Source organism: Herpailurus yagouaroundi, unplaced genomic scaffold (assembly GCF_014898765.1).
Source record: "Herpailurus yagouaroundi ecotype Mexico unplaced genomic scaffold, PumYag 142, whole genome shotgun sequence".
NCBI classification, from domain to species: Eukaryota; Metazoa; Chordata; class Mammalia; order Carnivora; family Felidae; genus Herpailurus; species Herpailurus yagouaroundi.
Genome location: NW_024412397.1, coordinates 20744018 through 20758088, shown reverse-complemented (window position 1 = coordinate 20758088; position 14071 = coordinate 20744018). Strand labels below are relative to the sequence as shown.

Below are 14071 nucleotides of genomic sequence, written 5' to 3'. Positions count from 1 at the left end.
AAACTGAAATTATGTGTATAAAATAATGATTTATCTTCCTTTAAAAACGTATATTCCAGGTTTGGACACTCCAAAATTTAGAAATACAAGCAATTAATACTCCCGGTGCCCAGACTGTGTTCCCAGTACCATTTTCTACAAAAAGAAACCACAGCTTCTTGAATGGTTAAACTTTGGACAAGAAACATACAAAGTGATTTCGAGATATCTTGCTATACCAGAAGGCAGAAAGTGATCAAATACTACTCAAATAAGACACAAAAATCAAGCTGACAGAGGAATGAATAAAAGATTGGAACATATAAAAAATTTTGAAGGGCCCCTGTGTGGCTCAGTCGGTTAAGCGTCTGACTCTTGGTTTTGGCTCAGGTCATGATCTCACGGTTCATGGGTTCGAGCCCTGTGTTGGGCTCCGAGCTACTGGTGTGGGGCCTGCTTGGGATTCTCTCTCTCTCCCTCTCTCTCAAAATAAATAAATAAAAACTTAAAAAAAAGAATTTCTACTAATAAATCCAAATGGACTGATGGAATTGGAAGACTACATTTTGCAATCTCTTAGGAGGTAATGGATCTAAACAATAGCTATCAACCAGTCCTAAAATCATTAGGTGAGAGGTTGATGAAGAATGCATTAACCTGGGGAACCACACTAATCAATCTTAACATAAATAGAAAGAGACAACCAGGTACTTTGTCCTCTAGATGTGGTACAATCATAAGTAGAAAGCATCACCCACAAAGTATGCTTAAAAAAAAAAGTGAACTTGGGGCGCCTGGGTGGCTCAGTCGGTTGAGCGTCCGACCAGCTCAGGTCAGGATCTCGCGGTCCGTGAGTTCGAGCCCCGCGTCGGGCTCTGGGCTGATGGCTCAGAGCCTGGAGCCTGCTTCCGATTCTGTGTCTCCCTCTCTCTCTGCCCCTCCCCCATTCATGCTCTGTCTCTCTCTGTCTCAAAAATAAATAAACGTTAAAAAAATTAAAAAAAAAGTGAACTTGAATCTGATCAAGCCTCTATATCTAAGGACAGTGAGTATCTGAATAAGAGGAAAATGTTCAATGACTCTACAAGGGTGAAGGTTGCGATCGGCCAAATCCCAATTATGTGAAATTTTACAGGAAAATAACTAGTTCCTTCCACAAATTAATTACATAAAGGAAGATGGGGGAGAAGAGAAGGAAAATTGCCATAAATTAAGGCTCTTAAGAAACATGTGACCAAATGCAATATCTGGATCTTCTTTGGCTCTTGATTCAAATAAACCAGTTACATAAAGTCATTTTTGAGACGACTGGGGGGATTTTAACACTGACTGGATAATAGATGATGTTAAAGAATCACTAGTTTTGCTAGGTATGATATTAGACTTATGATAGATCTTTTGAAAGATCTTTTCTGTTAGTCATAGAGACTGAAATATTTGCAGGTAAAATAATGTTACATTTGCAATTGCTGTAAAATGCTCTAGTAGAGAAAAAAAATCTGGTGGGGTAAAGATGAAAGAAGTTTGGCAAAATGCAGGGAGTTGTTGAAGCAGGCAAGGGCACACTCCTCTGTCTATTTCTGTTTGAAATTTTCATGATAAATAGCAAAGAACAAAAAAAATAAAATAAGTAAAACGAAATGCCCTGTGAGGTAGGATTATTCATATCATCTTGCTGATAAGGAAGCCAAGACTCCCATAGGTGGTAACTTACCCAAGGTCACAGTAAAACTAACAGAGCTGTAACTCAAGACTTTGTCTTCTGGACACCAAGTTCAAGAGTGTTTCCATCACATTAAGCCTGGCTTCCCTAGTGAGAAAAAACAAACAAACAAACAAAAATATTTAAAATTTATCAATGACCTGTGCTGTTAAAGCACACGAAGAATTTTCATATTTTTTGCTAGCATCATTTTAAAACCAGATAGCTTCTGGGATAACTCAAAGTCCTGTGTTTATCCTTTAACCTTCAATGAAATTGACAGAGTATGCCAAGAATTTTCCATTTTATCATAAATCCTCTTAGCCACAATGGCTTCTATTTGTTTTGCCTGAAGTTGATTTGGCAGCTGCAATTCAGCAAGTCTTGTCTGCAGTCTGTGAGTGGAGGTGCCTCTGGTACTTAGTCCTCTGACATCTCTTCTGGGATGAAGTTCTTGGTCCCAAAAGAGCATTTAAATGAAACTTGAAATAAAAGCAACATCTACAGAGACAATAAATAGTGTGTCTATAAACTAGAAGGGCACGGTCAGCAAACCACGTGAGCCCAGTCTGGCTTCCCACCTACTTGCAAAGCCTAGGAACTAACAATGGTTCTTACAGCTTTTAATGGTCCAACACACACACATACACACACACACACACACATACACACACACACACACACACACACACACACACACCCCAAAAATCAAAACAAGAACATTTTGTGACACATGAAAACTATATCAAGTGAGGATTTCGTGTCCACAAATGAAGGTTTACGATAACCACAGCCATTCATTTACATATTGTCTGTGCTTTTGCTTTCTCCCTACGACAGTGGAGTCGAGTGGTTCTGACAGGGAAAATATGTGGCAAGCAACGTCTCAAATATTTACGATCTGGTCCTTTACAGCAAAAGTTTGCTGCCCCCTGGGTTAGGGTGTAGCACAATCTGTGGGAAAATATAGGCAAGCAGAATAATCAGTTGGGTCTGAGTTCTGTTTTGTTCTCCAGTTCAGTCCCCCTGGATCTATGGTCCCATTTGATTGATTTGCATTCTTTTTTTCTTTTTAGAGCATTACACACTGTGTACATTAACAAATGATAAGGGGCATTTCAGAACAGGAATTAACCACTCTTCAGAAAGGGTTCTGATGGATTCTCACAGTCTTTCATAATTTGAAAATCACATTGGGCCTCATGTTATATATCCTAAATACACTCTCTTTCATGCCTTTTATTCCTTTTTTTTTAAATTTTTTTTTAACGTTTTATTTACTCTTGAGACAGAGAAAGACAGAGCATGAACGGGGGAGAGGCAGAGAGAGAGGGAGACACAGAATCAGAAGCAGGCTCCAGGCTCTGAGCCATCAGCCCAGAGCCCGACGCGGGGCTCGAACTCACAGACCGCGAGATCCTGACCTGAGCTGAAGTCGGACGCTCAACAGACTGAGCCACCCAGGCGCCCCTCATGCCTTTTATTCTTAATATCAAGGAATTATGCTCCTTAATCATTGATATTTCTCAAATTATCGTATCTCCTCCACTCACTGGTTGGGCTATCTTAAATATGTTACATAAAATTTTAGCCTCGACTTACCTGTATCTGTAAAATAGAGGTAAAACACCTACCTTTGTAATTTTTTAAAAGTTTATTTATTTATTTTGAGAGAGTGAGAGCACGAGTGGAGTAGGGGCAGAAAGAGAGGGAGAGAGAATTCCAAGCAGCACAGAGCCTGACACGGGGCTCAAACTCACAAACTATGAGATCATCACCTGAGCAGAGATCAAGAGTCAGTTGCTTAACCAAGTGAGCCACCCAGGCACCCCTCTGAGCATTTTTTTAAAATGTTTTATTTATTTTTGAGAGAGAGAGAGAGACAGAGTGTGAGCAGGGGAGGGGCAGAGAGAGAGGGAGCCACAGAACCTGAAGCAGGCTCCAGGCTCTGAGCTGTCAGTACAGAGGCCTGACGCAGGTCTGGAACTCCTGAACTGCAAGATCATGACCTGAACTGAAGTCGGTGGCTTAATGACTGAGCCATCCAGGTGTCCCTGAGGGTTTTTTTTTTTTTTTTCAATTTGTTGGTTGCACAAGGCACTAATGGACAGTAATGGTTAATATGGTCACTCCTATTATTTTGTATTATTAATAACCACAGAAGACGTGCAGCCTGTAACAGAGGGGTCAGTTCATGCTTATCTGGTTGCAAAGTTTACATCCAACGCTATTCAAATGTTCTCTCTTTGATTCAGGAAATTTTTGCGCCCTTGATTTGTATAAAGAAGTCCAAGGGGAGCTTAATCCAGCAAAGTCCAAATTGCCATATGGCATTACCATCCTGGGGAAAATCCATCTTAGCCTTTGATTTCTGCCAGGAGTAGATTAGGCAGATAAAATTTTCAAAATAAAACACAATCAGTTAATGAAAGTGAGAGAAGAATTTTATTTGTTTTATGCTAGAGTGGATTGAAGAGAGCTTCCAAGTGGCATCGTGCCAAAAGGTGTTAGTTTCTAGATCAGGGCTTTTCGAGCAGGGCTCCCAGGAGGAAAGAATGGTGCTAAGTAGACAGGGCTTTGCCACCTCCACGTGAACCAAAGCAGTTCTGCTTTGTTCTGTCGCACACTGAATTGTTCTACGAGGCTTTCTGTGAAGAAAGAACATTCTACAACTCAGCACTCAGCAGCTGTGTGACCTTGGGCAAGTTTCTTAACTTCTTTGCGCCTCGGGTTCCTTAGCAGTAAAATTCAGATAAAATTAATAATGAATAATGACAGAAATAATAAACAATATGAGGTTGTGAGTTAACATTTTCCAAGCACTTAAAACAGCACCTAGCACATAATAAATGATTTGTATGTGTTTGTCCAATGAGTAAATAAAATATGTATCCATTATCCACAATGACTGCTGATAAGCAATCTGAGTAGTAGAGAAGAAGAACCAGGTAATATTTCAAACAGTCTGCAGACTGAGCGGGCTATAAAGGAAAATCTGTTTCTGGGATTTTAAGACTGGCAAATCCACGGTATTGGTTCTTTCTCAATAACACATCAATAATTCATCACCTGATTAAGCTAACATATAATGAATAGTTTACAATGTATAAAGCAATTCATAAGCATTAATTGTAATCTGTGTGATCAACCAACACATCCATGGGTGCCCAGGATAATGTAACTAAACCTACTTCTCTATTTAATGACATAAGAATGGCTTATCCATTATACAATAAACACATCAAAGGCCCTGTTATGGAGCTGAATTTTGCTCCCTCCCCATTCCTATGTTGAAGTCTTGACCCCCAGTATCTGAGAATGTAACCTTATTAGGAAATAGGATTATTACCGATGTAATTAGTTAAACGAAGTCACACTGGAGTAGGCTGGGCCCTTCATCCATCATGACTGGTGTTTTTATAAAAATTTGGACACAGGGGTACACAGGAGAATGTCACATAAATTTGAAGATAGAGAACAAGGTGATGCTTCTACCTCAAAGAATACCTAAAATGGCAAGCAAACCACCAGAAGCTGGAGGAAAAACATGGAACAGACTCTTCCTCACAGCCTCGGAAGACCCTACCCCGACCAACACCTTGACCTTGGACTTCCAGCTTCCACAACAGTGAGACAAGAAATTACTACGTTTAAGCCACTTAGCTTGTGGTACTCTGTCAGAGCAGTCCCAGGAAATGAATACAGGAACTGTTTATATTTTGAGATGCTAACAAAGGTATTTTCTTCCTCTATGTAACCTTTGATCGATTCATTCATATATTAAATATTGATTAGAATACAGCTGTGTCGGGTGCTGTGGCCACAGAAGTGCACCAGACACCCTGCCTTCACGGGACTTTCAGTACGGAGAGGAGACAGATATGGAACAAACCAGTGAATACACAGGGAATGTAGCGAGAGGTGGGTGACAAGAGTGATGGAGAAAAGTAGCGAAGGGCAACAAAATAAAAGGAGGTGCTGTTTTGGGTCAGTGGTGAGGGAAGGCCCATCTGAAGAGGTGGCATTCAAGCAAAAGACTTGACTAAAAAGACTGAATTTGTGTGGCCACCTGGGAGAAGAGGATGCCAGGCAAAGTGGGGAGCAAGAGAAAGGCTGGAAGTTGCTCGGAATAATGTTCTTGGAACAACAAGGTATGCAATGTAGCCTGCCACTTCTTTTTCTTTTCTTTCAATGTAGCAGGGATTTTTTTTTTTTTTAATACTGAAACTTGTTAAGACTTCCAGTTGACTAGAGGAGGTGTCTCCTTAGCTACTTCAAACAGGTCTACTCCTGGCTGGTATGGCTCTCTCAAGGTTGAAGGAAAGGCAGGGTGTAGCAAAGTGCGGGAGAAAGTGTGCCACAAGGCATATGCAACTGACTCCAGGTCCGTGCACAGAAGGGACAATAAAATCCAGCTGACTGCACAGCAGTATTCTCAACTCACTTCTATGGGCGTTACCCGAAAGGCACCATGGTGGTTACATGCGTGTTTTGACTGTCCAGCCCTTGAATCTCCTCCGCAGATTATGTGGAATCACACCTGTATGAGTCTTTGCAGGAAAGGTCCCTCACTTGTTCTTCCTCACTTCCTGGGCCTGGAGAAAGTGAGCCACTTGAGTGCTCCCATCTGGAAACAGCACTCAGGGATTGGCCCTTGGCATGCTGAAGCTGGAGGCAGTGAAAGCCCCATAATTCTCCTGGGAAGGGAAGGAGACTGGCATAGAGCGGGGCTTTGTGTCCAGATGGCAGCAACACCAGTGGTGGTGTCTAGGGACCAGTGGCGATGCCAGGACTCCATCTTACTCTCGTGACAGACTGATCTTTGATCAAGTACCAGCACACTGGATTCTTCCATTTCCAAACCAGTAAGCTCCTTTTCAACTTAAGTTATCTAGAATCAATTCGCTTAACTGACTGGTTTGCAACCAGGAGCCCCGACTGGTTTCAGCACAGTTTCTGAGTTGTCAGTTTCTCGGTTCTGAGCTAACAATACTGAATATTGTTTCATCATTCTTGGTCACTATTGTTTGGAGCTTAGATATTAGAAACTGAAAAAGTAACTTGCAATAAAAGTGAACACGGGTAATTAGGTTATGTGAGGGAAAAAAGCTAACATATCTCCAAGCCCTTGGAGAGACTGACCGTGTGCTGAATATTAAACAGCACACCTGTTCTGCAACTACATTACATAGCACAATGGTGACATCCAGTGTCAGCTGGCTAAATCTCAGGTGACTGTGCAGTTTACCTGAACATAACAAACAGTATTTCAAAAGCCATACATGTTAGCACTGAGCTCAAGTAATAATAACACTGTTTTCAAGTAATAATCTAAGATTTTTTAAGCAGAATTAATTTTATTCATTTGTGACACTCATATGTATACAAACATATATCTACATCATGACCCATGCTATAGAAAGCTCTTAGATATGAAATAAAAGCTATTTCATTTTTTAAAAGGATCAAAACATTGGCACAAATACAATATACAAATAATTGCAATTGACAAACACTGTGCCATTTATTAAAAATCATTTTCCCTATATTGTCAAAATTGATCATTACAATATACTGTGCTATATCTATTATCTGTATATCTGTGGCTATATTTAAATCCACCCATATACATAGGTATAATGCAACCAAGTCACAGAAAAGTGATATAAATTTTTTCAGGGTCATAAACTGACCTCTCCACTTGAGCCCAGGTGAAGTGACCTTAAATCCAGGTATCTTTGTAATGAAATAATCTATCTTCATAGTTCATTGGCATAATTTGAAATTTTGAAAACAGCTGAAGATTTCACCTAGTGCCCAGTATAGCAGCTGAACTACAAAAGGTACAAATCACATGAATCCATTCCAATTTGGGGAGGACTAGGGAACAGAGACCAGAGCCTGCTGAGTGCCTACTATATTCAAGCTAGAGTTTGCTGCCTTTAATAATCCTCATAAACACCCTGAGAGGTTGGTGTCATTATTCCCATTTTACAGATGAGGAAATGAGGCTGAGCAAGATAAAGCAAAGACAGCTAGTTAATGATGGTCGTGGATCGCAAGCCATAAGTCTCCTGGCTCTTTCCAACTTACTACCTTGCTTTCTGCTGAATTCTGAATGGGTTTCTAAGTCTAATTTCTTAGGCCCAAGTTAGTATAGTAGTCAGGTCACTAAGTAACAGTCAATTTACTCCTGCTGTGAGCTCCCCAGTGTGTCCTTTTGAAACATGAGCAGATGTTTCTGTCTCAGTAGATTTATTCCACGAACCGAAGCAGTATGGCTTCATGGTGTAAAAAACAGTGGGTTCGGACCACAGCTTATTGAGGACATTTGATTACAGGACATCACTTGGAAGTGTCAATGTCTAAGCTCAGCTGTCCCCTCACTATCCACCCTCCACCACCCACCCCCAATCAGTCAACTATTCTTTCTGCTCTGACCTCAGTTAACAACTCAGAAGCCACTTACGACTTATCAGTGAAGAGAAAATGAAAAGCAGCACACATTAATGATATATATCTGAGTCATGGGTAAATTTACAAGGAAGGTGCCCTTTTGGAAAATTTCTGTTGTGGCTTTATAAAATATTTGAAGAGTGGAGGGCTCAGGAATCTACTGCATGTCTTTAGCTTCTGAAACTCATCTTGGAATAGTTTCGCTTCAACATAATTTCCTTCATTGAAAAAATTATCTACTGAGGGGGCAAGACAGAAAATACCAGGTTTGAATGAGGATGTAGAACACCTGGAACTCCTGTTGCTGACAGGTATGCAAAAGGGGCAGCCATGTTGGAGAGCCCTTAGGCTGTTTCTTATAAAGCTATGCACACACTGTACAACCCAGCAATCCCACTTCTAGGTATCTACCCAAGGTAAATGAAGCTCTATGTTCCATAAAGCACAAATGTTTCCATTTGCCAAACACTGGGAAAAATTTAAATATTCATCCACAGGTTGAATCTCAGTCATCAATAGGGAAGAATGAACTACTAGGGCAACTGGGTGGCTCAGTTGGTTAAGCGTCCAACTCTTGATTTTGGCTCAGGTCATGATCTCACAGTTTGTAGTATTGAGCCCCACGTCAGGCTCTGCGCTGACAGTGTGGAGCCTGCTTGGGATTCTCTCTCTGCCCCTCCCCTGCTTGATTGCTCTCTCTTTCTCTCTCAAAAAAATAAATAAACATTAAAAAGAAAGAACGCGTGCATGTCCCCACCAATTTCAGAGCATATAAAAGTGGGAAGGGCGATGACAGGTTCTTGTAAATGGTATATGACTCTTAGAAGACATTTGGAATGACACTGTCAGTGGAAGCCTAGAAAAATGCACTTCTTCTAGAAGTTTTTGAACCTTACCAAGTTAAAAAAAAAAAAAAAAAGACATTACCAGTGGAGACTGATTAATTCATCCAATCACAGATCATCAAAACCACAGTGTTCTCACCCAAGGGATTTCAGCAAGTTGTTCCGGTATTTCAAGCAGAAAGAAGAAGAAGAAGAAAAAAAAAAAAACGAGTTCTATTCAGCACATTCAGCTTTGGAAAACTACATTATTTAATCTAAACTATCTTGCTTTCAAATTTTAGAATTTTAAAAATAAAATCCTTTGCATTCCAAGTCATCAATAAAATCAACCTTTAAATTATATTAATGTTCTTTTTTCCCCAACAGGAAAGTGTAATGTCAGCAGTAACTTCCACGCATGAAGAGACATTGTCTTCTCTTGAGTTTCACAGAATCTGCCAACTTTGACTAGAAGGGTTTCTACTCAACCGGAGAAATCCTTCTAAGAGGATCTTTAAGCATAAATTGTCAAGTGTAACCTAAGAATGCATTTGCTGTAGTAGTCCGCACAAAGCAGGGTGAGTGGGGGTTCTGACTGAGCTGCTGTTCAAGGTTCCTGATTCCTAAGAGAGGGAAACCAAAGGTCAATGCTTTTGCAGTGCTAGAAATTTCTGATATGCTTTACGTTAAGTGTGCCATTAAAATATGTTATTAGGAAGCACTCATATTTTTGAGAGTACTTCAGTTATCACTGTTAAGTAAAACAATCATCAAAATTCGCCCACTCTAAATGCATCATTTGTGAAGAGCAGGTAGCAAAGGAGATGTAGTCTCTTCGCAAATATTAATGTCAAGAGTGAAACATCTTCCGGGCGCCTGCGTGGCTCAAGTTGGTTAAATGTCCGACTTTGCCTCAGGTCATAATCTCACGGTTCATGGGCTGACAGCTTAGAGCCTGGAGCCTGCTTTGGATTCTGTGTCTCCCTCTCTCTCTACCCCTCCCCTGCTCACCCTCTGTCTTTCTCTCTAAAAAAATAAATAAACATGAAAAAAATAAAAAAAAGAGTGAAACATCTTCCGAGTCCAGCCTAGAATACCAAATGACTCATGCTTTCTGTTCCTTGCACAGGGTTGACTATTTACTCTTTTTGTGGGAGCGTCATAGAAAGATCACAGTTATGGCCAACACAGAAACTATTGGTGTATTCCATACCATGAATATATTTTTCATAAGTATAAATAAGAGGTTGGACCCTACAATTATTTCACATTATGCTACCATGGAAGCTGGACCGCAGTATCTGTCTTACCACTTAAAGGTAAATGCAGAAATACCTACCCGCTGGTGAACAAAATGTGGGCTAGCTGCACCACGGAATGAATATTAGTTAGCAATAAAAAGGAACCAACTACTGATACGTGCTACACCTCATGTATGAACCTCAAAAACACTGTTCTACGTGAAGGAAACTAGATGCTAAAGACTATATACGTTTTGTGATCCCATTTGTGTGAAATGTCCAGAAAGTCAAATCAAAAGAGAGAGAAAATAGATCAGTGGTTGTCTGGGAATGGGGTTGAGGATAGTCATAACAAATAGGCAGGTGGAGTCTTTCAGGGATAATGAGAATGTTCTAAAATTGGATGGCAGTGATGGATTGGCCTTTGGTCACAATTCCATAAATTTACTAAAAATCATTGGGTTACACACTTGGATATATTTTACAGTATGTAAAGTATGCCTCCAATAAGCTGTAAAAAAAAAAAAAAACAGCAACAACAACAACAAGCGAAAATACGTTGGGTAAAATAAGTCCTTTCCTCTGGGGTAAAATATAATTGCAGTCATATTTTTCTAATTTATAGGACAAAGTAATCTGATAAGATAGAAGCTTCTCAACTTGAAGTTTCTCATTCATTGATTTATATGCTAAATTACTGGCATCCACAGTGAAAGTTTGGTTTTTATTTAACTGGCATGAAATTGATAGTTAGCTATTTCAGGCTTAATATCTCAATTTTTCTTTTTTTTTTTTTTTTCAACGTTTATTTATTTTTGGGACAGAGAGAGACAGAGCATGAACGGGCGAGGGGCAGAGAGAGAGGGAGACACAGAATCGGAAACAGGCTCCAGGCTCTGAGCCATCAGCCCAGAGCCCGACGCGGGGCTTGAACTCACGGACCGCGAGATCGTGACCTGGCTGAAGTCGGACGCTTAACCGACTGCGCCACCCAGGCGCCCCTCAATTTTTCTTAAAATTAAAACCAGAACACGTGATTTCCAAGTTCTTCCCCAACCTAAGCAAAAGAGAAAAACACTGACCTGAAAAAAATATAAGTTCCTTTACAATTTTGAGAGTTGACTATTGAAATCCGTACAGAGTGTGTGATTTGAAGATGATCTAGTTTCAGTTACTGTCAAAATTGATGGATGATCATTGATACGGTTCTTATCTATGAGCTTCAGGTATCCTGGAGGACTCCAGCATTGTGTAAATTCCACAAGGACAGGAATGTGACTTATTTCTTACTTACACAAAGCTGTATCCACCGCCCCCTCCTGACTTGAACTCCGAACACGGTGGCCTACTCAACAGGTGCTCAAGAAATGCGTGAGTGGGCCCACATATGCACCAATTATTGTCTAACACTGAATGTGCTCACACTCTTGCTTTTGTTTTCTACAAACCCATGTAGATGACTGTTTTCCTGCTTCGTAAAACGCAAATTCGGGGCGCCTGGGTGGCGCAGTCGGTTAGGCGTCCGACTTTGGCCAGGTCACGATCTCGCGGTCCGTGAGTTCGAGCCCCGCGTCGGGCTCAGAGCCTGGAGCCTGTTTCCGATTCTGTGTCTCCCTCTCTCTCTGCCCCTCGCCCGTTCATGCTATGTCTCTCTGTGTCCCAAAAATAAATAAATAAAAAAAAATAGATAAAAAAAAAAATAAAAAAAATAAAACGCAAATTCACTTGAACATGTTATTAAATTGATAATAACATTCTGCCATTATGAACTTTTCTATTGATAAATGGCCTATAATTTTTCTGTAAATATCCCAGTTCGAAAGATTTGAAACCACTCCTTTAAAATACTTTTAGATTCCCTTCAAAACCTTCCGCTCCTTCCATTTTCAGTCATTATTCCAAACAAATAAATATACACCTAATTTTTCAGCGTTAGTCAGGATTTGGATGGCAACTCAAGCTCGCTGTCCAGCACATTGTAAATCAATCAGCTAACAAACAACATGACTGTTATTATTAATTCACCAAATCATAAAGGTGAATGATATAACTGAAATAGTGTCGGTATTTATTTCAAAAGTCTCTTTTTAGTTAGTGCAAGTTTATCTACCAAACTTACTTAGCAAATCACAAAGACAGGAACCTTATGAAATTTGCCCGTCTCGGGACCTGTAAGCTGTTTTCATTCTGTCTCTAAGTAGCTGAGCAGCCACCAGGGTATTCCCAGCCTTAGGCACAAATTCCTCTGTGTCAGGCACCTTCACCCTCAAACTCTCAGTGTTGGGGAGGGGTGGGGCTGTGAGAGAGGGAGAGGGAGACAGGCCAGGAAAGGAAACAACAGCACCAATTGTGTTTGCCAGGGTACCTGAGACTCTGGCTCAGATCATATTTCTGAAAAACCAGGCTTCTGCAGAACTGAAGATTTAATAGCATTAGGCAAAATCAAAAGGACAGATTATCTTTTCCCTATTGCAAATGCAGAAGAATTCCCTTTGATGCTTCATTTGGTCTATGGATACCAAGAAAGTCAAGAGAGTTTTGATTCCTAAAATAACAAGGATAGTGTAAGGGTAATCAGACACAGCTCAGTCACGTTTGGGGCTAAACGCTTCTTCTGATCTTACATATGTCTATTCCCCCCCCCCCTTCTGAAGAAGGCTGAAAAGCTTACAGCCATGTCTTCACCCAATCCAAAAACTACTTTCGCACTACGCTGCGCTATTCTTCAGTAAGATAATACTGCTCCTTTGCACAACTACCCAGCGCTCTGCAACTTCCAGCTCCACCATCCCACGAGGGTAGCAAACTGTCAACCGGTGGGCAGTTCTCTTTTTGCTACACCGGCGGCTACAGAAGCCAGCACGAATGAACGAAGGGTAAGACAACCACCTTTATTCATTCATCTGTGCTCTTAAACGTTGTGGGCCCAGGTGACCTGTCAAAGCAACCATGCGGGCGTTCCGAGGCGACAGCAAGTCTTCCGGTCCTCCCAGTCGTGGAGACCTCCTGGCAAAGGAGGTCTAACCTAAAACACTGACCTAAATAAATAACCTGTGTGCACCGGGCTAAGGAGGGTCGTTCTTTCTCCGGGGAGGGGGGGTGGAGGTGGGGGAAGGCACTCTTTCTCTTCCAGAGCAGAAACTTCTCAGCCAAGGAATCAGAACCAGGACACAGAGAGGTTTACAGAAAGGAATATCCTCCTCACCAAGACCGGTGTATGCCCGGGGTGCACTGAGCTGCTCCGAGGGCCCTGGGCGCCCACTCACCTGGGAGGGGGGTGGGGAGTGGCCTGGCGCGCGCCACAGGGGCGAGATCGCCGACCGCCGGGGCTCGCCTCCCAGGGAGCGCGCTGAGCCAGTGCGGGGTCCCGGTGCTGCTCTCCCGCCCCCGGCCTGGGTCGGCTCCGTGGGGCGTCGGTGGCTCCTCGGCGTCTAGATTGGGCTCCGCCCCGCAGGGCGCGTCCGGGGCAGAGTTCGGCGCCGGGGAGACTCCGGGGAGGAGCCTGGGCTCCCGCCGCGCCCCGGGGCACCGGCCCTGCTCTGCGCACCCGGGTGTGCGCTCCCCGCAGCCCCCCCCCCCCCACCACGGCCGCCCCAGGTCCCGAACCCTGCACGCCTCTCCGTAGAGTGATGTGAAGGGGGTATCGCTACTGCTTTTGAGGGAGGTTCTGTTTGCACTCTCACTTCGTAAACTTTTGTCTTCGTGGTTTATCATAAAACTTTTGATTGTGGAGTAATTTTAGATTTAAGAAAAAGTTGCAGAGCTAGGACAGACTTCCCTAAACCGCTCAGCCCGTGCCCCCTTGATATTCACACCCCACGTGTGTGTATGTTACACGGGTGCAGGGTACATTTGTCAAAACTATGAAA

General features: G+C 42.0%; 1 protein-coding gene across 2 annotated transcripts in view; it reads right to left on the bottom strand.

The window, feature by feature from the left end:
- The window catches only part of CCDC68 (coiled-coil domain containing 68), a 50835-nt gene extending 37203 nt beyond the window's left edge, over positions 1-13632 (bottom strand). The window contains exons 1-2 of one of the 2 annotated variants that reach the window (XM_040478769.1): positions 13469-13632; positions 1694-1789 (exon numbers count right to left, since the gene is read on the bottom strand). The gene's annotated coding sequence lies outside the window, so the exon portion shown is untranslated. Of the gene's footprint in view, positions 1-1693; positions 1790-9064; positions 9916-13468 lie in introns of those variants that run through there. The other variant, XM_040478768.1, reaches the window with a different exon arrangement.
- Between the last annotated feature and the right edge of the window lie 439 nt (positions 13633-14071).